Raw genomic sequence first — 23,628 nt, 5'->3', positions numbered from 1 at the left:
ACGTCCCTTTGGAACAGAGATAGGAAGGAGTTTCTTTAGCTGGAGTGTGGTGAATCTGTGAAACTTATTGCCACAGATGGGTGAGAAGGACAAGTCATGGGGTATACTGAAAGTGGAGGTTCATGTGTTCTCGATTAGTAAGGGTGTCAAAAGCAATGGGGAGAAGGCAGGAGAATGTGGTTGAGAGGGGTAATAAGTCAGCCATGATGGCATAGTGGTGTAGATTCAATGGGCCGAACAGCCTAATTCTGCTCCTATGTTTTATGGTCTTCTGTGGATGTTGCTGGCAATGCCACCAGTTCTTGTCTGACCCTAGTTACCACTGAACTGAGGAGGAATGCAGTAAAGGAGTAACCACAGTGGAGAGTCTGGATTCACGCACAAACCAGACAGGGTAAGGTTGGCAGATTTTCTGCCCTCCGGGACATTTGTGAGGCAGATGCTTTCCAGGGCGAAATCAGCACAGCAATAATTTAACGTGGGCAGGCAGAGGGGTGATGTCATCGGGAATGTCGGCCGCTGTAAACTGTCAGCCCTGATGAGAAGATGTTCTAGGGTCTCTACATATTTCAGAACTGCTTATTTTCCTTTGAAGGATTAACGTAACGAATTATTGGCATCTATCACCCTTGCTCCCCAATAACCCTCCCCCACTACTCTTCCAGGAAACCTCCAAGTGCTCTTTCTGTCACGGTTGGCACTCAGGGATGGAATCAGCCATTAGCTCTAATTTATAGTGAGGCTTTTAGGATGCCGGCGGTCCGCAGCGTTCATTTTCTAAGAGAATGGGTACTTGGTAATATATAGAGCTAGACAGCTTTCAGCTAATGGGCAAACCACAGTGTTTTTTTTAACAGATGGCTTATTTGAATCAATTATTTCACATTTGTGCAATTCTTGAACAGCTGGAAACTAATTTCTTGACTGATACGAGGAACAAAAGCTGATTTCAGTAGCGTCTCACCCTCAGCCTTGTTTGGTTGCTGCCTCACCTTCCACTCAGAAGGTTGACAGTCCAACCCTCACAGGGGAATGAAGCACCCAGAGGCCGGGGGCCCAATGCAGTCTCACTGGAGTTACATTGTGTTGGTGGCACAGCTCATTATGATTGGATTTTCTTCAACTAAGTTGCCCTCTGTTGCATTTCTGCTGCAGAATACGTGACACTCATTGGTTAAGTGGTGCCTCGCTTAATCACTGTATGGCAAATGGCTGGAGGCCTTTCTGCCCATCAATGACAGAATGGATTCACTGTAGGTGACAGAACAGAGACGAAAAAGTGGTTTCTTCATAAATCTCCTTCTAACCTACAAACGTTTGTACTTAACTTTAAGCAACCCCTTAAATTTTGCTGCATCAAAGAAATCCAGTCACCTATCACTTCTGAATTTTTGACCATTGAGATCTTTCTGAGTAGTTGCAACATCTTCTGTTTCATTTTTGACATTAAACTATTGGTGGTGATCTTGTATTCAGCCCATCGAGTTGGAACAGACTCAATGGGCCAAATATCCCATTTCTGCTCCTATATCTTATATTCCTATGCTCTATTCATGACACCTTGTTTTGGAAAAATGGAAAAACATATCGCCCTTCAGATGCTGGCTACATCCCCTAACCGTTCAGTATTTCTTCTGATAGAGAAATTTGCTCCAAGTTGTTTAAGCTCTTTTTGGGAGTTTAGACTTCTCGTTTGGACTACTACCTCCATATATATATATATTTAACATACAATTAGAGCTATACATTGTAATTTATTTGTGATCTAATCATAGTCCCATGCTCCACTCCACTTTTCAATTGCATTCCTCCAGAAATTAGTCACGGTCCTTTGCATAGTTATTGCCTTGCTAATATAAGCCTCTGGTTTTATTGATTGATGTATCTGAACTTTAGACCTCTTGGCTGTTTACAGATTTATACACATTTCCATTTTTTATACAATATTATGTACACAGAGCTATTAAAAACTTGACTTTGTCCTTCCTCTTTCTTCATGAAAAATATCCCAAGAAGCAACATATAGGAGCCTTTAAAGGTTGGTTATTTTGATAAATAGAGGCCATTGTTTACCTCATTACGTGAGAAAAGACATCACAAGAGAAGGAAAAGTATTTTTAGGGCACATTTTTTAATGTAGTCGCTGTTAAGTTGTGTTTCCTGAGAGAGCTGAAGGTAGATTATTGAGTGGGACATCAATTAGGCTTTGTTCATTTTTAAATAAAGCCATTTATTTAGTATATTTTTGTAATGCAGAGGTAGAGAAATGGGGCTATTTCACAGGGAACTCCAGGCTTTAGACCTGTGTACAATGAAGTATGTTTCCAAGACAGTGTGGTGTGTTGTGCTCCGTGACCCTACAATCCTTTCCATTCTGGGTACCAATTCCAGAGGTGCTGTCAGAATGGCTGGGTTGGCGTGAGGTAGGGTGAGCTGAATTCTCAGGGTGATGGACAGGGTGTCCATTAAGTATTTTGCTTTGTCCAGGATGGTTCTCCTGTTATTGGAGCCACATTCCTCCAGGCTCATGGAGAACTTGCACTTTCCTTTCACAATTCGTTTGAGGGATGAGGATGTTGTTAGTAATGCTGGAGTTTATCATTCATGCCTAATTGGCCCTGAACAGAGGTATACCAAGTTGTTGGGTTGGAATTATCAGGGGGAAAGCAAGGCAAAGGTGACAGATTCCCTTCCCTGAGAATCTCAATGAACCAGCTGGGATTTTACATCAACCTGGTAGGTTTGTGGAGCAGCACGGAAGTGCAGCAGTTAGCTCAATGCTTTACAGTTGTTGGCTGTGTGATCAAGTTCTCCACTGCTGTCTGTAAAGTGTACGTTCTCCCCATGATCACATGGTTTTTCTCCACATTCCAATGATGTGTGGGCTAGCAAGTTGCGCGCATGCTATGTTAACATCGGAACCATGGCGACGCTTGCAGACGGCTCCCCAGCACATCCTCGGACTTCGTTGGCCGTTGGTGCAAACAATGCATTTCACTGTCTTTCATTGTTCCAATGTACACGTGATAAAGCACTAACCTCTGTAATATCCAAGATACCTTCAAGGAGCAGTGCCTCAGAAAGGTGGTGTCCATCATTAGGGACATCCACCACCTGGGGCATGTCCTCTTATTAATTACCATTAGGAAGGAGGTACAAACAAGCTGGATGAACTCAGCAGGTCGGGCAGCATCCGTTAACTGCTCGTTTCAACGGATGCTCCCCAGCCTGCTGAGTTCATCCAGCTTGTTTGTACGTGTTGATTTGACCACAGCATCTGCAGTGTATTTTGTGTTTAGGAAGGAGGTACAGAAGCCTGAAGGCACATACTCTACAATTCAGGAACAGCTTCTTCCCCCTCTGTCATCCAATTTCTGAATGGACATTGCACCCATGAACTACTTTTTAATTTCTACTTTTGCACTACTTATTTAATTGATTTTATATATATAAATATATATTGATTGATTGATTGATTTATTTGCTTGCTTGCTTGCTTGCTGTAATTCACAGTTTCATATGTTGCATTGTACTGCTGCTGTAAAGTTAACAAATTTCGTGACATATGCCGGTGATATGAAACCCAATTCTGATTCCGATGTTCTGTTTACTCTTTCTCTCTGCGTCTCCTTTACTGCCGTTAACATTTTCAGTTCTCCCCGGATTTATCTTCTCCTCTTTATCTCCCAGCTGGCCTCCGTTCCTCCACTCCCACCTCTGTTGCACTCGTCCAATAGACTATTGAAGGACTCCAGCGGGAATGCTACCCTGCATCGTTTGTCTTGGTCCTTCACAAGAACTTCAGCTGCCTCCTGCACAGAAGAGTGTTGAGCAGACCAATTAAATGTGCTTTAAGATCATACCACTGGCACCCTAACTCAGTTGCCATTGCTGTAATCCGTTAACTTGACACGAAACCAAGTTTTGGCTCAATTAATTCGAATAGGTTTAATTCAGTGCGATGCATTGAGATTGAGAACTTTACAAGACAAAAATCAGCACCTGTCCTCTTGAATGGCTGCTTCAGCATGGCTGCTGGTAATATTTGCATAATGCACAGATTAAGCTTGTGAACATTATGCTCCGCCATAGCTCTTGGAATTTAAGTAGGTCAATATGTGTAATTAGTTGAGCAGACAACTGATTGGGCCTGCTCTCAGACACGGTATTGAGGCTGCACGCATTCTACAGTTCATGAAATAGCCAGTTGGTAGAGAGGCAACTTACTGTTGTAAATTGTGAGCACGATCACTTGGATCTATAATTGAGCAACTGAAATTGAAGAATTAAAAATAAAAAGATCCTCAGCACAAAGTAAAAATTTTTTATTTGTTATTTTTTGAGACACAGCAATGAAGTAGGACCTTCCGGCCCTTTGAGCCGCAGACTCTGATTTAACCTAGCCAAGTGACGGGACAATTTACAATAACCAGTTGATTTCCCACCTGGTATGTCTCTGGACCGGAGCACCTGGAGGAAACTTATGTGGTCATGGGGAGCAGTTCCATGCTCCTTACAGGAAGCAACAGGAATCGAACCCAGGTCACCTGTACTGTTTTGCTAACCACTGCGTTACCGTGCCAACCCCATTTTGACTCGATGGTAGCAGCTTTTCACTCGGCAGCTTCTGAGCTGAGTTAATCTGAATGAAAAAAATAAGAATTTCTATTAACAGTGGGAATGAAACTGCTTCAGTGTGCGATCTATTTTAACGTACTTAGAGGCACAACATGCTAACAGCTCCTTCCGGCCCAACAAGCCCATGATGCCCAATTACACCCATGTGACCAACTCACCCTTTGGAATGTCACAGGGAGAACATACTAACTCCTTACAGACAGCGGCAGAATTAAACTGAGCCATTGCAGCTGTAATAGCATTATGCTAACCGTTACTCTACCATGCGTACTGACTGAGGAGAGGAAATGAAGGCTTTGAGTTATATAATGTTTCTCAGGGTGTCTCTAAGTTCTTTCAATCTAGATACTTTTGTACTGAGGGAAACATTGACAAAAATTTACCCACAGCAAGCTTCCACAGACTTCACCGTGACAGCAACACAAGTTGTTTGAGGGATGAATGTTGGTCGAGGAATCAGGGATAACACTGGCCTCGCCCCGATCTTTTGGCCCACTTAACAGGGCCACAACTTTTGATTTCAGACTTGCATTTTAAACACTGCATCTCCCGCAGTCACTTCCAACAGTGTGCTGTCTTGCTATGGTGTAACGCTTTCTGGCATTGCTGGATTTCCAGTGGTGCAGGGCTTCCCATGATGCACTGCAACCCCATCAGTGCTGGTTGGAGAGGTTAACTTGCATTTTGTTTTTGTTAAGTTTCCGGAGCGAGATTTGAATCAAGTTGCATTGTTCTCAAGAGACAATAGTTCCAACCACTCAGCCTAGTGGGGGTAATGAAAAGAATGAGAACCGTTTAACAAATGTTTTAATCATTTCTGTCATTAGTTGGAAGGAAGTTATTTTCAGGAAGAGTCCTCTCGAAGTTTTGCCGCATTTGAGGATCCTTCAGATATTTTTAGGCCCTAAGGCCTGAAAAATTCCAAATTTTTCTAAAATTCTGTTTGGCAAAGTAATAGTGAGTCAAGTTAAATTATTGAGAAATGTTGTTTATCCCCGTCTTGTGGGAGAAACGTTCGCTCAGGACTTGGCTCTTCTACAGTACAAGCACCAATGGAATAAAATGACACAATTATTCTGCTGTGCATCTGCAAAGCTTCCACTGTCAAACACGGCTGAGGGTGGCGGAGTGGCATAGCTGGTAGAGAGGCTCCCTCACTGCGGCAGGCACTCGAACTCTGGAGGTGTCTGTGTGCAGTTCGCACATTCTCCCTGCGTCCGTGTGGTTCTCCACCGGGCATTCTGGTTTCCTCTCACGTCCCAAAGACCTGCGTGCTGATAGGTTAAATAGCCGTTGATAGTTGTCTCCAGTATGCAGATGACTGATAGAATCCAAAGAGAGCAGATGACACTGTGGGCAGAAGAAAAAGTGGGATTGATTTAGTAATCCCAAAGGTGTAGTGTAAATGTGGTCTGAGGGGCCTTTTTCTGTGCTGTGTCAAATCCTACCATGGAAACAGGAAAAATAAATTCGTAATCAAATAAAACTGAAATTTAAGGGGGGAAGTGTTCATCTCAGTCACGATAATAGTAAAACCACTGGATTGTTTGGAAGCACATCTGTTTATTAACTCCCTTTAGGGAAGTAATCATCTTACACTTGCCCACTCTAGCCTGTATCTGACTCCAGACCCAACGATGTGTTTGCCTTTTAACTGCTTCCTCAGTTGCTTCATTCTATCAATGAATATGCAAGTATCCCCTTTCATCTTAAAACGTACTTGGAAGAGCTTATCTTTCAGTCCCAGCTCTCTTGTTTTAGGGACCTTGTCCATTGGACATCCAACTCTGCATGAGAGGACACCAGAACTAGGCAGGGATCACAAGCCCTCGATATACCGGGTAAAGAATTAGAGCATAGGACACAGAACAACACAGCACACTAGGAACGATCTTGGACTGTACTGTCAACTATATATTCATCTTCATAGATGATGCCTGACCTGTCGAGTTCCTCCAGTATTTTGTGTCTGTTGCTCTGGATTTCCAGCATCTGCAGATGCAGATTTACAGTTCAAGCCCTTCAGCCCACAATGTTGTGGCGACCTATATAATCCTACTCCGTGGCAGGCCAGGTAGCATCTATAGGAAGAAATACAGTCGTCATTTCAGCTCAAAACGTTGACTGTACTTCTCCCTATAGATACTGCCTGGCCTGCTGCGTTTCACCAGCATTTTGTGTGTGTTGCTTGAACTTCCAGCATCTGCAGATTTCCCCGTGTTTGTGTTTTTAATCCTACTCCATGATCAATATCACCTCCTCGCTTCTACATATTCAATACTCCTCCATTTTTCTTACATCCATGTGCCCATGTAAGAATCTCTTAATTATCCCTGATATATCTGCCTCAAAAACCACCTTTGGCAGCGCATTATTCTCAAGAATCCTTCTCTGGTCACTAAGAGTTATCTTAGGTTAGAGCTTTGGGGTGACCTGGTAGTGTAGTGGTCAACGTGCCGGCTGTAAGATTGGAGTTCATGTCCTCCCACTGTCTATAAGGAGTTTGTATGTTCTATCCTTGACTGTGTGTGTTTCCTCCAGGTGTTCCGGTATCCTCCCACATTCCATATACGTACGAGTTAGGGTTAGTAAGTTGTGGGCATGCTATGTTGGCACTGGAACCATGGTACCACCTGCAGGGCCAAACACATCCCTGATGCAAGTAATGTATTTCACTAACATGAGAAATTCTGAGTAATGCACACAAAATGCTGGAGGAACTCAGCAAGTCAGGCAGTGCATCTAAGGGAATGAATCATGTCAACATTTCGGGCTGAGATCCTTCATCGGGACGCATTGTGTTTCACTGCACGTTTGATGCACAGGACTGTGTAAAAAGTCGTAGGTACATATATATAGCCAGGATGCCCAAGACTTTTACACAGTATTGTATTTAGAGGGGAGTGGAGCAGGAGGCAGAGGTGATGCAGGTGCAGAGACACCAGGCAAGGTAATTTGATTCCAAACAATTGGTTTATTGATCATTACAGAATGTCTCTCTGGTGCTTCCTGCTCCCTCCCTTCTCCCTACCTCCTTCCCACTCTCAGTCCACAACAGAGATCCATATCAGGTTTATCATCTCTCTCATATGTCATGAAATTTGTGGGGTTTTTTTTGCAGAAGCAGTACAGTGCAATACGTAAGATTACTACTGTCCTGTGCAGAAGTCTTAGGCACTCTAGCTGTACACAATATAGGTGGATAAGACTTTTGCACAATACCGTACGTGAGGCTAAAATATTTTTATCCTTTTGTTGTTTGAATACAATACATACACAGCAGCTGTGCAAAAGCACAAGATTCTGGGAATACGCAGCAGGTGAGGCAATATCTGAGGAAAGAGCAACAGGTAGTGTTTTGGGCCGAAAACAATTCTCCACTGAAACGTCAACTCTGTTTCTCCTTCCATAGGCGCTGCATGGTTTACTGAATGTTTCCAGCATCTTCTGTGACTTTGTCGGATTTTCTGGTCTGTGTTCTTGTACCACACACACAAAATGCTGGAGGAACTCAGGTCAGGCAGCGTCTATGGAAATTAATAAATAATCAACGTGTCGGGCTGGGGCCGTTCTTCAGGACTGAGAAGAAAAGGGTTGGTGTCAGCGTAAAAAGGTGGGGGGAGGGGAAAGCAGCTAGCTGAAAGATGATTGGTGAAGCCAGGTGTGTAGGAAAGGTCAAGGGCTGGAGAAGAAAGAATCTGATAGGAGAGGAGAGTGGACCATAGGAGAAAGGGAAGGAAGAGGGGAGCCGGGGGAAGTAATAGGCAGGTGAGAAGAACTGAAAGGTCAGAGTGCAGAATAGAGGAAGTGGTGGGGAGGGGGTAGGAATTTGTACTCTGAAAGGAGAACCCTTAGAATGGGATGGGAGTCAGAATTAAAATGTTTGGCCACCAGGAAGTCCCACTTAAGGTGGAGGGTGCAGAGGTGCAAATTATTATGAAGTTAAAATCAATTAATCAATAAACTGTGCAAAAGAGAAATAGTGAGGTTGCGTTTATAGGTTCATGGACCATTCAGAGATCTGATGGCAGAGGGGAAGAAGCTGTTTCTAAAACATTGAGTGTGTCTCTTCAGGCTCCTGTACCACAGGGGTTCAGAACCTTGGGTCCATGGACTCCTTGCTTAATAGTATTGGTCTATGGCATAAAGAAGCTTGGAAACCCCTGCTGTGTCTCCTCCCTGATGAAAAGAGGGCATGCCCTGGATGGTGATGGTCTTTGACGATAGATACCATCTTCTTGAGGCCTTTAGTGGTAGGGAGGCTTGTGCTTATGATGGAGCTGCCTGAGTCCCCAGTGAGCTATAGAGGAACTACAATAACTCGGTGTTATAAAGAAACCATTTGCCCGCATTATGGTTTATAGAGGTGAAGTAAGCTGATCAGTAAGGTATCCATTGTATCACGAATAACTGGGTAATGTTTGTATCTCACATCCTGTGCAGAGGTGTCACCCACCAGAAGCTCCAGCTCCCTATCCTGAATCTATATACGGTCTCTTCAATGGCAAGACATTCCCACGGCTGGAATTCAGCCATATCTATCGGATCTACGGTATTAAGAACGGTGGCTCCTGAAGGTGGATGTTAGCTGGCTGTAATATTGGGGTTCAATTCCCTCTGCTTCTGTAAGGAATTTGTACGTTCTCCCTATGACCGTGTGGATTTCCAGTGAGCACTCTGGTTTCCTCGCACATTCCAAAAGTTAGTGTTAGTAAGTTGTGAGGATGGTATGTTGGCATTGGAAGCACGGAGTCACTTGCGGGCACATCATCGGCACAAACGATTTATCTATTTGCATGTTTTGATGTACTGTACATGTGACAAATAAAACTAATCTTTAAGTTCACTCCTCCAAGAGGACCACAACCTCGCCATAGGGTTTGGAGGCTTGCAAGCCGCAGTGACCTGGAGAGAGCTACGTTGATCGGAGTCGGGGCTTACTCATGCCAAACAGGTCAAAGGGTAGAGGCCAGACCAAGAGCGATTCACTGGCCCTCCAGGTTTGGGGGTTCAGCTGAGGGCTAACAACCCTAACTGGTCAAAATAAAATTGTTACAGAAACAGCAATGAAAAATCCTTCTACATCCGAGTGCGACCAAGGATAGACGAAGATGGAGGACTTCATTGCTGTCCTAAATTGTCAGTGGCCTAACAGGCAATGATTAAGTAAGTTCTTCTTCTTCTTCCCCTCTGCTATCCAAGTTCTGAATGGACATTGAACCCATGAACACTACCTCACAACTTTTTAATTTCTTTTCCCCACCCCCCACTTATTTAATTTAATTATTTAGTATATATACTCATATAGTAATTTGCAGTTGTGTTGCAATGTACTGCTGCCACAAAGAAAACAAATTTCACGACATATGCCGGTGCTGTTAAACCTGATTCTGATTCACTATTCTGCTGCAACTTTCTGTATGAAACTGCCTGGCTGCTGTTTCCTGGAGAAGTTCCAGGAGGAAGGAATCGATCGTAGCCCGTCTCTCTCATATTCTGTAAATTTTTCGGGGAGCAGCTATGCAGGAATGCAAAGCTCAGGATTGCTGTGATTGGACGAGGATTAGTGAAGAAAGCTGCAAGTGTATTTTGGTGCCTGGTGAGGTGTGTGTCATTTACAAAACCTGTACTAATGAGCTGTTCTTACTCCCTGTAATTACTCACACATAGTTTGCTGCTATTTATTTTAATTGACATTCGAGTTGCTCTGCTGTGTCTACAGTTTTTCATTTGCACCTGTTCATAATATTTTACTGTAATCATGTTATACTAGGCTTTATTTACAGTGTTATCCATCTACTGCACTGCTATCTCTATCATTGTTGCTGGATGTGAAGAGAAAGGAACTCTCTGGTAGCACAGTTTAATAAACGGATGAAAGACTTCCTCTAATGCAGAGCCTGTCATATTCCCTCCAGAAAATCCAATTCCCTTTGCAAAGTAGTATTTTTGATGCTTAATTCGTTCTAATGTGGGAACCATTAATGAACGTAGATTCATTTGATTAAGTAAACATTGAATAGCATAAATCAATCATTGTGTGGGGTTCTGGCCACTGCTCTACAGGAAGGATGTGATAGCTCTGGGATTGGGAATTGATGATAATGTTGCCAGGATCGAAGTAAGCTGCAGAGAGTTGTAAAATCAGTCAGCTCCATCACAGGTACTTGGCCTCCGTAGTATCCAAGACATCTTCAAGGAGCAGGTACCTCAAAAAGGCAGCGTCCATCATTCAACAGCACCACCAGCACCCAGGACATTCACTGTTACGGTCAGGAAGGAGTACAGGAGCCTGAAGGCACACACTCAACAGTTCAGGAGCAGCTTCTTCCCCTCTGCCGTCCAAAACCATGAACACGACCTCAATACCTCTTTATTTCTGTTTGTGCACTAATGGAACTATTTGATATACATATATACACGTGTGTGTGTGTGTGTGTGTGTGTGTGTGTGTGTGTGTGTGTGTGTGTGTGTGTGTGTGTGTACGTGTGTGTGCGCCTTAGCTCCTAGTGGAGTCGTCGGGGCGCTGTCATGACAAGCTTTTTGCACCAATCTTTTTGGTGATTGCTCACGCATCTGAAATCTGGCGGAGCCCATCCCTCTCCACGTTTTTGGAGCCAGCTGGATTTGAACTCGGGAACCTTCGCTCCAAAGTCCGGCACTGATGCCAGTACACCAGCAGCCGGCCTATACATATATATATACTCACTGTAATTCAGTTTTTTCCCCCTATATTATCATATATTACATTGTACTGGTGCTGCAATAAAGTTCATGACATATGCTGGTGATATTAAACTACTCTGGGCTGGAGTAGTTAAGAGTGGTTGGGTTGTGGTTGTTTATTAAGTAACAAAGGAGCCTGCATGATGATTTAATCAAGGTGTATGGAACCATGAAGTGGTGGGTGATGTGCTTCTATTAACAGAGAGGTCAATAACTGGGGGTCACTGGTCTGGAGGAAAAATTGAGAAAAAATAAAATTTCTCCCAAATAATGGTAGGCACATGGAATTTTCAAGGGAGCGGCTGGAAGAAAGCCCTGAGGAGAACATATAAACTTCTTGCTGACACTGGCAGATATTGAACCCCAATCTTAGAGCTATAAATTGTTACACTACTGCTTAAGTGCCTTAAGGAAGCCACTGTCCTTAATACTACAGGTCTGGTTGGAGGTACAGGAGCCCCGGGACTCGTGCCATCAGGTTCAGAAACAGTTATTACCCTCAACCATCAGGCTTATGAACCAGAGGGGATAACTTCACTCAATTTCACTCACCCCCATCATTGAAATGTTCCCAAACACAGTGAACTCACTTTCAAGGACTCTTCATCTCATATTCTCGATATTTATTGCTTTTTTTTTGTATTTGCAGTGTTTCTTGTCTTTTGCACATTGGCTTTTTGTCCATCTTGTGGGGTGTGTTTTTTCATTGATTCTGTCGTGCTTCTTGGATTTACTTGTGTATGCCTGTAAGAAAATGAATCTCAGCATTGTATAGGGTGACTTAAGGTGTAAGTACTTTGATAAAACATTTACTTTGAACTTTGAAATGTCTGGATTTCCTCCATGAAAATGTCTGAAGATTGGAAGAGACCTGTGTACTAATACAAGATAAGGAGGCAGGGGTCTGATGGGTGACGCCTTTGCACAGAAATGTGAACCTCAAGGCAGATCGTCGCCACATTTGAAAGCTGCCTAGATGATCACTTGAAGGGGCTGTCAGTAACAAAGCCATGGGCCTAGAGCAGGAGAGGCAGATTAACTATTCTGTTTTTCATGACACAATGGATAAAATACCCTCCTCCTGTGTCACACATAAAATCCTGGAGGAACTTAATCAAGTCAGGCAGCACCTTTGGAGGGGAATGACCAGTCGATGTTTTGGGCTGAGACTTTACTTAAGACCTGATTTTGGCCTGAAATGATGACTGCTTATTCCCCTCTATAGATGCTGCCTGACTTGCTGAGCTCCTCCAGCATCCTCTGTGTGATGCTCAAGATCTCTTTTGTCTCCTCTGTGTCACCTAGTGACTTGTGTTAATGGTATCTTGTTGCTGTATGTGCTACTTGACTCTAGGTGCCTTGTGCTGTGTGCGACTGTACTATATATCCTGTGTTTTGCACTTCGGCCCCTGAGGAACACTGTTTTGTTTAGCTGCATACACGTGTATGGCTGAATGACAATTAAACTCGAACTTGTTGTTCTTACAATTCTATGACATGCGAGAGCCAGTTTGTACACGGCAAACTCCCACTGTCTCCTATGAGATTGAAGTCTGTTCAGGTACAAAACTAAAATCCTATTTGAACTTGACCCAGCCATGACCGGCCTGCTTCACACCCGGCCCCATGGGCATGTCATATTTTCCGTCACCAAATTCTCTCCACACTGGCTGTAAATATGACCTCAAGCACTGTATTGATCTATCTGTGGCCAAAGAGCCAAATATTGACAAAGTTTGGAGGACTTGTGCGGTGATACTTGGAAGATATCCTGATCAGGATAAAGAACTGAGTCAGAATGACATGACTCAGGTCTGCATAGCCTGAACCAACTTGAAATAAGTGTTCCCTAGCAATGTACATCCAGCCCCCTGTTGACAGGTTCATTTGAGTTTGGGGTAGGTAGCCAGCGTGCACACTAAATCAGCTGCCTTAGTGTAGAGTGAGAGGTGATAATTGGCCCATGGTTAACCTCATCCCTCGGAATAGGACCAAATATTAAACCAAGAGAAAATTAAAATAAATAAATAAATAAAACTCAAGTTTGTGAAAATTTGCTGTTGTTGACTAACCTGCTGTTTTTATTTCACATTAAGTCTGGGTGTTAAAGATTCCAGTACATAATTTTGAGGAAAAGCAGGGGAGTTACAGCTCATGTCCTGATCAATAGTTGCCCCAGGATCAATATTGATAAAGCCCTTGAACTGATCACCAGCATTTGGCTGTGACATTTCCTAGAAAAGAGCAGTGACCTAACTGGTTAATTACTTTAGTAGGTGTTTGAGATTTGATTTGTCACTGAAGACTGTAACAAATTTCGATAGATGTACAGTGGAGAGCATTCTGACGGATTGCATTGCTGTCTGGAATGGCGGCTCCAGTGCGGAGGATCAGAGCAGGCCGCAGGGGGTTGTAGGCCCAGCCTGCTCTACGGAGGGCACAATCCTCCCCACCATCTGCCGTCAGATTTCTGGAAGCTCCCTGTACACTACCTCTCTAATGCTCTTTCTCACTGCTTATTTTTTATACTTGTTATTGTAATTGATAGTAATTCTTTACCCCTTGCTTTGTACTGCTGCCACAGAGCAACAAATGTCACGACGTACTGCTTGTTGTTGATAATAAAACCTGGCTCCGATTCTGGAAGGGTATGAAGGCACTGTAATAATTCAATGCTTCCGTAAAGTGGTACAGTATCTAAGACCTGCGGAGGGATATCGTGATCTAGGCAATAAATATTGACCCTTCCGACCACATCCATCTTCCTGGAGTGATTGAAGTGACGGCAGAGAGGGGGAGATTGGGCTCGGGGCCACTTACATCACTGGCAGCCCAATCGAACCCAGTAATATAAAGGTGCTGGCTTCTCTAGGATTAGCAGTGAAGGAGAGCAGAATCTCTTTGATTCCACAAGGTATAAACTCACTGTTAATTAGCTCAAGAAGTTGTCATCCCATTCATCTTCTCTGATGCACCCATAAAAAAAATTCTCCAGCGTCACTGACACACTTAACAAGAATGCACTGTATCAGTCATTATGAGTGGTAGCATTTCCTCACATCTCTTTCTGGTCCGAGAGAGCCAGAGCTCAGAGCTGAATAATACAGAGCATCAATGAAAGGAGTGGGTGCTTGCGGGGTGAGTGGCGCACTACTGTGTTTAAACGTCACTCAGAGCACGGGCATCCAAGAAATCCTTAGTCCTGGTGTCCATTCACACTTGGAATATTGTGTTCAGTTCTGTTCACCTTATTATAGGAAGACATGGAAGCTTTAGAGAGGGTGCAGAGGAGGTCTACCAGGACGCTGCCTGAATTGGAGAGCATGTCTTATGAAGATAGGTTGAGCAATCTAGAGCTTTTCTCTTTGGAGCGAAGGAGGGTGAGAGGTGACTTGAGAGAAGTGTACAAGATGATAGGCATAGAAAGTGTGGATAGCCAGAGACTTTTTTCCCAGGATGGAAATTACTAATATGAGGGGGCATAATTTTAAGGTGATTCGAAGAAAGTGTAGAAGTCAGAAGTGAGTTCTTTATACTCACAGTGGTGGATGCGTTAAATGCCCTGCCAGGGGTAATGGTAGAGGCAAATACATTTAGGGTATTTGGTGCTGAGATACATCTTAGGATGCAACAACTCTTAGTTAGGCACGTGAATCATAGAATACTGGAGAGTTATGTCGGAAGGAAGGGTTAGATTGATCTTAGAGTAAGTTTAAAAAGGGCAGGACAACATTGTGGGCTGAAGGGCCTGCGCTGTGCTGGAATGTTCTGTGTTCAGTTCTACTGTGTACTGCAAGGTGACAAAATAGACCGATAGATTCACTTTTATCCCGTGTCCTATTCTGTCTCAAGTGAGTTCCTCAAATGACAACTTTGATTAATACAGCATTTTAATGTATCAAATGCACAAACAGAGGGTTCTCAGTTTTCTCACTGTTACCATCAGGTAGGAGGTACAGAAGCCTGAAGGCACACACTCAGCGATTCAGGAACAGCTTCCAAAATGGACATTAAACCCTTGGATGCTTCCTCACTTTTTTAAATAAACAGTATTTCTGTTTGCTGCATGCTTTTTAAAATCTATTCAATATATGTATACTGTAATTAATTGATTTATTATTATTATATTTATTTATTTTTCTCTTTCCATTTTATGCACTGCATTGAACTGCTGCTGCTAAGTTAACATATTTCACGTCCCATGCTGGTGATAATAAACCTGATTCTGAAACCTGTAGCAGATTCAGAGTTTTATTTTATTTGATTTATTTATTGAGATATAGCGTGGAAAAGGACCTTCTGGCCCTTGGAGCCACGCTGCCCAGCGATCCCCTATCTAATCCTAGCCTAACTGTGGGACAATTTACAATGACCAGTTTATCAACCAACCGGTACGTCCTTGGACTTTGGGATGAAACCGGAGCACCCAGAGGAAACCCATGCGGTTACAGGGAGAACGTACAAACTCCTTACAGGCAGCGGCAGGAATTGAACCCGGGTCGCTGGTACTGTAAAGCGTGCGAGCCAGTACACTACCGTGCCACCCCAAACAGCATGGAAGCAGGAACATTGGCTCAACCCGTCCCTGCTCAACTAAAGTGCCTTCCTGAGTTAATCCCTTTTACCTGCACTTGACTTTTGTCCAAACCTTTTCTAAACGTGAATCTGCCCACGTCTTTTAACTGTGATGATTGTGCCCAGCTCTGTGTGAAAAAGTTACCCTTCACATCCCCTTTAAATCTTTTTCCTTAAACTCTCGTTTATGACTCCCCTATCCTAGTTAATGTTTAGATTAGATTAGCTTTATTTGTCACGTGCACACCAAATGTTTGAAAAATACTGTGATGTACCGGGGCAGCCCACAAGTGTCACCCTGCTTTTAGCACCAACATGGCATGCCCACAATTTGCTAATCCTGACTTGTACATCTTTGGAACGTGGGAAGAACCAGAGCATGCAGAGGAAACCACGCAGTCACGGGAAGAACATATCATATCGGCTTTGTACAGTCAGTGGCAGGAATTGAACCCTGATCTTATAGCTGGCACTGTAATGCATTACGCTGACTGCCACACTACTGGGCCACCCTCTGCGACCATCCATCTTAGGTATGCCTCTCAAAATTCTGTGAACTTCTTTTACGTTCACCCTCAGCCTCCTTTCCTCCTGGGTAAACAGTCCCGGCGTATCCATTCTCTCCTCATAACTCAAGTCCTCCAGTGTCTGCAACGTCCTTGTGGAACCTTTCCTGCAGCTTCTGTAGCTTAATTGCATCCTTCCCAGAACAAAGTGACCGGGATATTCCAGGCACAGTGTCACTGACGTGACATCCCAACTCTTGCGCTCAATTCCCCATCGATGAAGGTAAGAGTGCAGTGCATCTCCTTCACCACCTTGTCGATCTGCCTCCACTTTCAGTGAACTCCGTTTCATACCCCGAGGCCTCCCTGTCCTACGCCATTCTGCGGGGCCTTGTCATTCACCATGCAAGTCCTGCCCTGGGTTAACAAAAGGAGAGTCTAATGGCAAGAGGGACAGAGATGGGATGGGCAAACGGATTCTGGGGCACCAATGAATATTTACCAGGTGAACTGTTCACGTCAGAAGCTTTTAAAGGGCCAGCACAACGTAACTTGACAAGTGTCCTCTTGTTGTACTGTGTGGCTGTATGATTGCTACTTACTTCTTTCTCCCACAGTTACACTGCCCAGTTTTCCTTTAAAAGTTATCTAACCCTGTTATTCCCTGTGAAAACTATCAAGAAAGAGGTACAGGAGCCTTGGGTCCCAAACCACCAGGTTCAGGAACAGTTATTACCCTTCAACCATCAGGCTCCAAGTCAGCCTGGATAACTTCACTCACCTCAACTCTGAACTGATTCCACAACCTATGGACTCACTTTCAAGGACTCTATAATGCATATTCTCAATTTTATTTATCTACTTTTAAAATTTATTTTTGCACATTTTGTCCTCTTTTGGATGATTGGTTATGTGCAAGTTCTATTGTATTCCTTTATTTTCCGGTAGACACCTGCAAGAAACTGAATCTCATGATAGTATAAGGTGACATATATGTACGTACTTTGATAGTAAATTTATGTTGAACTTTGAAGTTGCAGATTTTAACCACTCACTGGGTTAAGAAGTTTCTCGTGACTCCTTGTTCGGCCTGTCTAATATCCTCACTCTGTGAGCTCTAGCAAGCCATAGAAACCCCTCTCTATGGCAATTAATGATCACATTAAAGCTGTTCATTAAAATAACTTCTTCAGTTTTTGACTTTATTGTTCTGTAAAACACGAAGAGGCAGATTGTGAAAGTCAGCGTTGAGTGTAGAATGAGACATCCAATATCATAATGAAGCCTTCCATTTCTATAACACAGCAAAATGTCCTGAAGTGCCTCACACAGTTCCATCACATACTGACAGCAAGACCCATTTAAAGTTGTTGGGACACACGTCCAAAAGCTTGCTGAAAGAGATTTCTAAGGGGCAACCAAGAGGAAAGAGGGGTGTTGTTCCAGGAGAGAGACCCAGAGCTTGTGGGGCAGTATGATAATGGAGCAGGTGGCCTAACACAGTTACATTGCCTGCTGCAGCATCGTACAGACTACTTATTATCTGTAAGGATAGTAACACTTTCCCTGTGACCTCTGGGTGCACCGGTTTCCTCGAACATCCCAAAGATGCATGGTTAAGGTTAGTGAGGTGTGGCTATGATAAGTTGGCCTGGAGCCATGGTGGGCTGCCCAGCACAATCCTCACTGATTTGTTTTGATGCTTCACTGTATGTTTCGACATGTGACAAGTAAATCCTTGAGTCTTTCTCTGCGATCTTTGCACATGAGATACATCGGAAGCCAGAGAGTTGTTGGAGGAGAGCCCAGCTCAGAACAACGCTGTTTGTCCCCGGTTCCTGTCAGAATGCATCTCCGGAGGCTGGGAAGCTGCCGAGTGCAGGCCTGTTGGAATGGACGCCAGTGCCAGGTCAGAGTCCGACTCCAATCTGCTCATAACTGCGGCCCGGACTCTTAGACAGCTGGTGAAGCACTTCATTGGCTGAAGCTACAGGAATGGGGAATGTTGCAGGAACGTAGGAGCAGAGAACAGGAGTTGAAGCTTCAACCCTTTGATCCTGCTTCACCACAATGAGATGATGGCTGATCGCTCGCTTCACTTCATGTAGTGCCATCTCGTCCCCTTATCCTGGAGGAGAAGATGTTAGATTTAGGGTTATCTATCACGTGTACATCAAGACATACAGTGAAATGTGCCGTTTGCATTAACAACCAACACACCCAAGGATGTGCTGGGGGCGGCCTGTACGTGTCACCACACGTTCCATTAAAACGTAGCATGCCCACTGTGTTCAGCAGAACAAAACAGATGGCAGGAATTTCAATTTCTCCTTCCGGTGAACAAATTTTCCCCTCCCTCTCACCCTTCCTTTATTCTCCACTCTGACCTTTCACTTCTTCACACCTACCTATCACTTCCCTCGGGTCCCCTCCTCCTTCCCTTTCTCTTATTGTCCACTCTCCTCTCCTGTCAGATTCCTTCTTCTCCAACCTTTGACCTTTCTCATGAGCTTGGCTTCACCTATGACCTTACACTAGCCTCTCCACCCCTACAACTTTTTATTCAGGCAATCTTCCCCTTCCCTTCTCAGTCCTGAAGAAGGGTCTCGGCCCAAAACATCGACTGTTTATTGTTTTCCATTGATGCTGCCTGGCCTGCTGAGTTCCTCCAGCATCTTGTGAGCATGTTGCTAACAAAACAGGATACAACAACAGCAAAACAAGGCCCATTACTCCCTCCCTCACACCTACCTGGTCAAGCACATGCACAATTGTCTTGTGGCCTTTGGCCTCCAGCAAACTAATGCATTTGCAGATTCACGGACCATTTCTGAAATACTGAGTCTAAATGTGAGGGGGATAGTCCCAGTGGGATGAAGAGACTCCAGTGTAATAGGGAGTATGAATATGAAACATGGGAAAAGAATGTGAATACAGTTGGAAGGAAGACATGGAAGCTTCAGCCACTGAAGTATTTCACCAGCTGTCTCAGAGTCTGGGCTGCAGTCATGTGCGGGCTTGGGGCAGACTTTAGTGGGGGTCTGACCTGGCACTGACGTCCATTCCAGCAGACCTGTGACAGGCAGCCTCCGGAGATGCAGACGAATGCTTTCTGACAGGAAGCGGTGACAAACGGTGGTGTTCCGAGCGGTGCCCATAAATCACTCTCGACTTGCAGCCTCGCGGGGGTAACTCTCCCGCCCTGCCGGCTGGACGGTGATCGGGATGAGATTAGCAGATGCGGCGGCAGGCGGGCAGGACGGTGAGGGAGGTGCGAGGGCCACCACCGGGCTGCACATTAACTGGAGAAAGGGGCTACAGCTGGGACAACAATAACAACAGAAGCGAATCGAACAAGAAACGGGGAGACTTTTGCTCGAGCAGTGCTATTCACAGCCCTCGACAGCCAGAGAAGTAATAGAGGAAATTCTAAAAGAGCGAATTGTGAAGTTGTTTGTGATTTCCAGTGACAGACTGAAATTGAAGAAAATACGTTAGGATTTGTGACACGATAAATGGGGGTTGCAGATTTAAACATATTCCATATGGCTGCCAGGTCACTTTAAGCCACTGAAACTAATTAATTTCCCTTGGCAGAGACAACTTGTGAGCAAGCTTTGTGCTGCCAGTTTGTGGTGTAGATTGATGGCAGGTCAGCTAAGGGTGTTTCAGATCCTGAAGTCTGCACTTCTTTTCTTGGCGAGGTCCTTGAGGGTGCTGGCATCTTCACAAATGAAGCATCTTCGGTGGGGTTGGGGGGGGGGGCGGAATCGTGGCTGGAGTTGGGTGTGTGGTAGAGCGGTGGGGAGGAGGGGTGTGGAGTTCCTGCAAACTTCTCAGTAGCCTACTGAAAAAGCTGCTCGGAAACTTCACGCATGCACCTGTTCGCGCACACGCATGAGTGAATGCAAGCATACTACTGAAATCTCAGCCCACCACCACGTTCAGGAACAGTGATTACCCTTCAACCATCAGGAAGGAGGGACAGGAGCCTCAGGGCTCATACCACCAGGTTTAGGAACAGTTATTGCCCCTCAGCCATCAGGAAGGAGGTACAGAATGGACAACTTCATTTACCTCAACACTGGACAAAACCGATCGGCTCACTTTCAAGGACATTGCAATTCATATTCTCAGTATCAGTTACCTTCTTGGTTATGTATTCATTCATTCATCTATTTATTTATTTGCACAATTTGTCATCTTATCCACATTGGTTGTTTGTAAGCCTTTGTGTGTAGTTTTAATATTTTGTTGTTCTACTGTGAACACCCGTAGGAAAATGAATCTCAAGGCAGTATATAGTGACATATCCATATGAAGGAAATGATAGGCCAGTTAGACTGACCTCAGCGGTTGGGAAGATGTTGGAGTCGATTGTTAAGGATGAGATCTCAGGGTACTTGGAGGCACATGATAAAATAGACATGGTTTCCTTAAGGGAAAATCTTGGTTTAAAAATCTTTTGGAATAACGAGTAAAGGAAAATTGGTGGATATTGTGTACTTGGATCTTGTGCTGAACATGACGCTGCTTAACAAGGTAAAAGCCCAAGGAATTACTAGCATGGAAGGAGCATTGGCTGATTGGCAGGAGGCAAAGAGTGATAATAAAGGGAACCATTTCTGGTTGGCTGCTGGTATTTCACAGGGGTTGGTGTTGGGACCCCTTCTTTTTATGTTTTATGTCAAAGATTTGGATGACAATTGGTGGCTTTGTGGCCAAGTTTGCGAATCATACAAAGATAGGTGGAAGGGCGGGTGATGTTGAGCAGGGAGGGAGGCTGCCAAGGACCTGGAGAGATTAGGAGAATGGGCAAAGCAGTGGCCGAAAGAATACAATGTTGAGAAGTGTATGGTCATGCATTTTGGTAGAATAAATAAAAAAACAGACTATTTTCTAAATGAGGAGAACATTCAAAACTCTGAGGTGCAAAGGGACTTGGAAATCCTCATTCAGGACTCCTTCAAGTTTCAGTTGCAGGTTGAGTTGGTGATGAGGAAGGCAAATGTGATGTTAGCATTCATTTCGAGAGGAATTGAATATAAAAGCAAAGATGTCATGTTGCAGTTTGATAAGGCACTGATGAGGCCTCACGGAGTATTGTGAGCAGTTTTGGAAAGAAAGAATATGCTGACATTGGAAAGGGTTCAGAGGAGGTTCACAAGGATAGTTCTAGGAATGGACAGGTTATCGTATGAGGATCGTTTGATGACTCTGGGGCTGTACTCGCTGTAATGTAGAAGAATGAGGGGGGCTCTCATTAAAACATATCGAATGATGGAAGACCTAGACTGAGTGGTTGGAAGTGGATGTTCTCTGCAGTGAGCAATTCAAGGACCAAAGGGCACAGTCTCAGAATAGAGGGACATTCATTTAAAACAGATTTTTTTAGCCAGAGGGTGGTGATCCTGTGGAATTCATTGCCCCAGGTGGCCGTGGAGGCCAGGTCACTGGGTGTATTTAAGGTGGAGGTTGATACGTTCTTGATCTGTCAGGGTGTGAAAGCTTACGGGGAGAAGGCAAGAGAATGGGGTTGAGAGGGGAAAATGGATCAGCCATGATGAAATATGTGAGTTGACTCGATGGGCTGAATGGCCCAATTCTGCTCCTATGCCTTATGGTCTTTCTTTCTTTTTATATCTTTTTATTAATTTTAAACAGACATAAGAGAAACATAGATACAGAGAGTTTGAGAATACATAATTAATAGGTTGAAGTATAAATACAAATAGATGATAATCCATATATAGTAACCTCCCAAACTCATAGTGATTACGAAAAAAAGGAGTAAATAAGAAAAAAAAACCCTCCAAAAAAAAACCTAACCAACATGGGCCATTGCATGATGTCAAATATACACAGCAGCGTCAATAACTCCGCACCTCCATCCAAATAGTTAAGGATAATAAAAGTAAGGTTTAGGTAAAGTCAGTTTAGCTCACATGAAAATGTTGAATAAATGGTCTCCAAGTTTCTTCAAATTTAATTGAAGGGTCAAAAACAACACTTCTAATTTTTTCTAAACTCAAATAAGAAATAGTTTGAGAAAACCACTGAAATATGGTTGGAGGATTAATTTCTTTCCAATTCAATAGGATAGATCTTCTAGCCATTAACGTAACAAATGTAATCACCCGCTGAGCTGAGGGGGATAATCAACTATTATCCACCATTGGTAAACCAAAAATTGCAGTAATAGGATGTGGTTGCAATTTAGTATTAAGAACTTTTGAAATAATACCGAAAATATCTTTCCAATAATTTTGCAAGCGGGGCAAGACCAAAACGTGGGTCAATGAAGCAACTTCAGAATGACATCTGTCACAGGTTGGATTAAGATAAGAATAAAATCGAGCAAGTTTATCCTTAGGCATATGAGCCCTATGTACAACCTTTAATTGTATTAAGGCATGTTTAGCACAAATAGAAGAAGAATTGACTAATTGTAAAAATTTTCTCCCACTGCTCAGTGGGTATAAGACAATGAAGTTCTCTTTCCCATTCCTTCTTAATTTTTCCTGATGCTTCTGGCTGTACTTTCATGATCATACTATAAATGATGGCTACTAAACCCTTCTGGCAAGGATTCAGAGCTAAAAAAATTTCCATAATGTCCACTGGACATAATTTCAGAAAAAACTGTAACAAGTTATTCAAGAAATTTCTAACTTGCAAGTATCTAAAAAAATGAGTTTTAGGCAAATTATATTTATTAGATAGCTGTTCAAAGGACATAAAACTATTGTCTAAAATTTGGGTAATACTATCATCTTAATAGTATTAATTCGACCAACCAATGACAAAGATAATGGGGACCACCTGGTAACAAGTTGCTTGATTTGGTCAATTAAAGGTAAAAAATTAACTTTAAATAAATCCTTATGTTTCTTGGTAATTTTAATACCCAAGTAAGTAAAATGATCTGTAACAAGTTTAAATGGTAAGTGTTTATAAATTGGAACTTGCATATTTAATGGAAATAATTCACTCCTATTAAAATTCAGTTTGTAACCAGAAAAGCTACTAAACTGAGTAAGCAAGGATGAAATAACAGGATTAGATCTCTCAGGGTCAGATATGTATAGTAACAAATCATCAGCATATAATGATAACTTATAAGTCCCTTCCCCACGAGTAATACCAAAAATATTAAGTGATTCACGAATGGCAATAGCTAAAG

At 43.4% G+C, this 23,628-nt stretch overlaps 1 protein-coding gene and 1 long non-coding RNA gene across 10 annotated transcripts in view; one reads left to right on the top strand and one right to left on the bottom strand.

The window, feature by feature from the left end:
* Positions 1–23,628, top strand: part of gse1b (Gse1 coiled-coil protein b) — a 709,689-nt gene that overhangs the window by 298,744 nt on the left and 387,317 nt on the right. The gene's annotated exons all lie outside the window — the stretch shown is intronic.
* LOC132407013 (uncharacterized) overlaps positions 17,356–23,628 on the bottom strand; it is a 29,142-nt gene continuing 22,869 nt past the window's right edge. Inside the window, exon 3 of the long non-coding RNA XR_009516343.1 lies at positions 17,356–18,573. This is a non-coding gene — a long non-coding RNA (uncharacterized LOC132407013). The remainder of the gene's footprint in view (positions 18,574–23,628) is intronic.

The sequence above is a fragment of the Hypanus sabinus genome, chromosome 17, assembly GCF_030144855.1.
Source record: "Hypanus sabinus isolate sHypSab1 chromosome 17, sHypSab1.hap1, whole genome shotgun sequence".
Taxonomy (NCBI): domain Eukaryota; kingdom Metazoa; phylum Chordata; class Chondrichthyes; order Myliobatiformes; family Dasyatidae; genus Hypanus; species Hypanus sabinus.
Note: the sequence above shows the minus strand (reverse complement) of the source record. Positions and strands in the feature narration are given on the sequence as shown.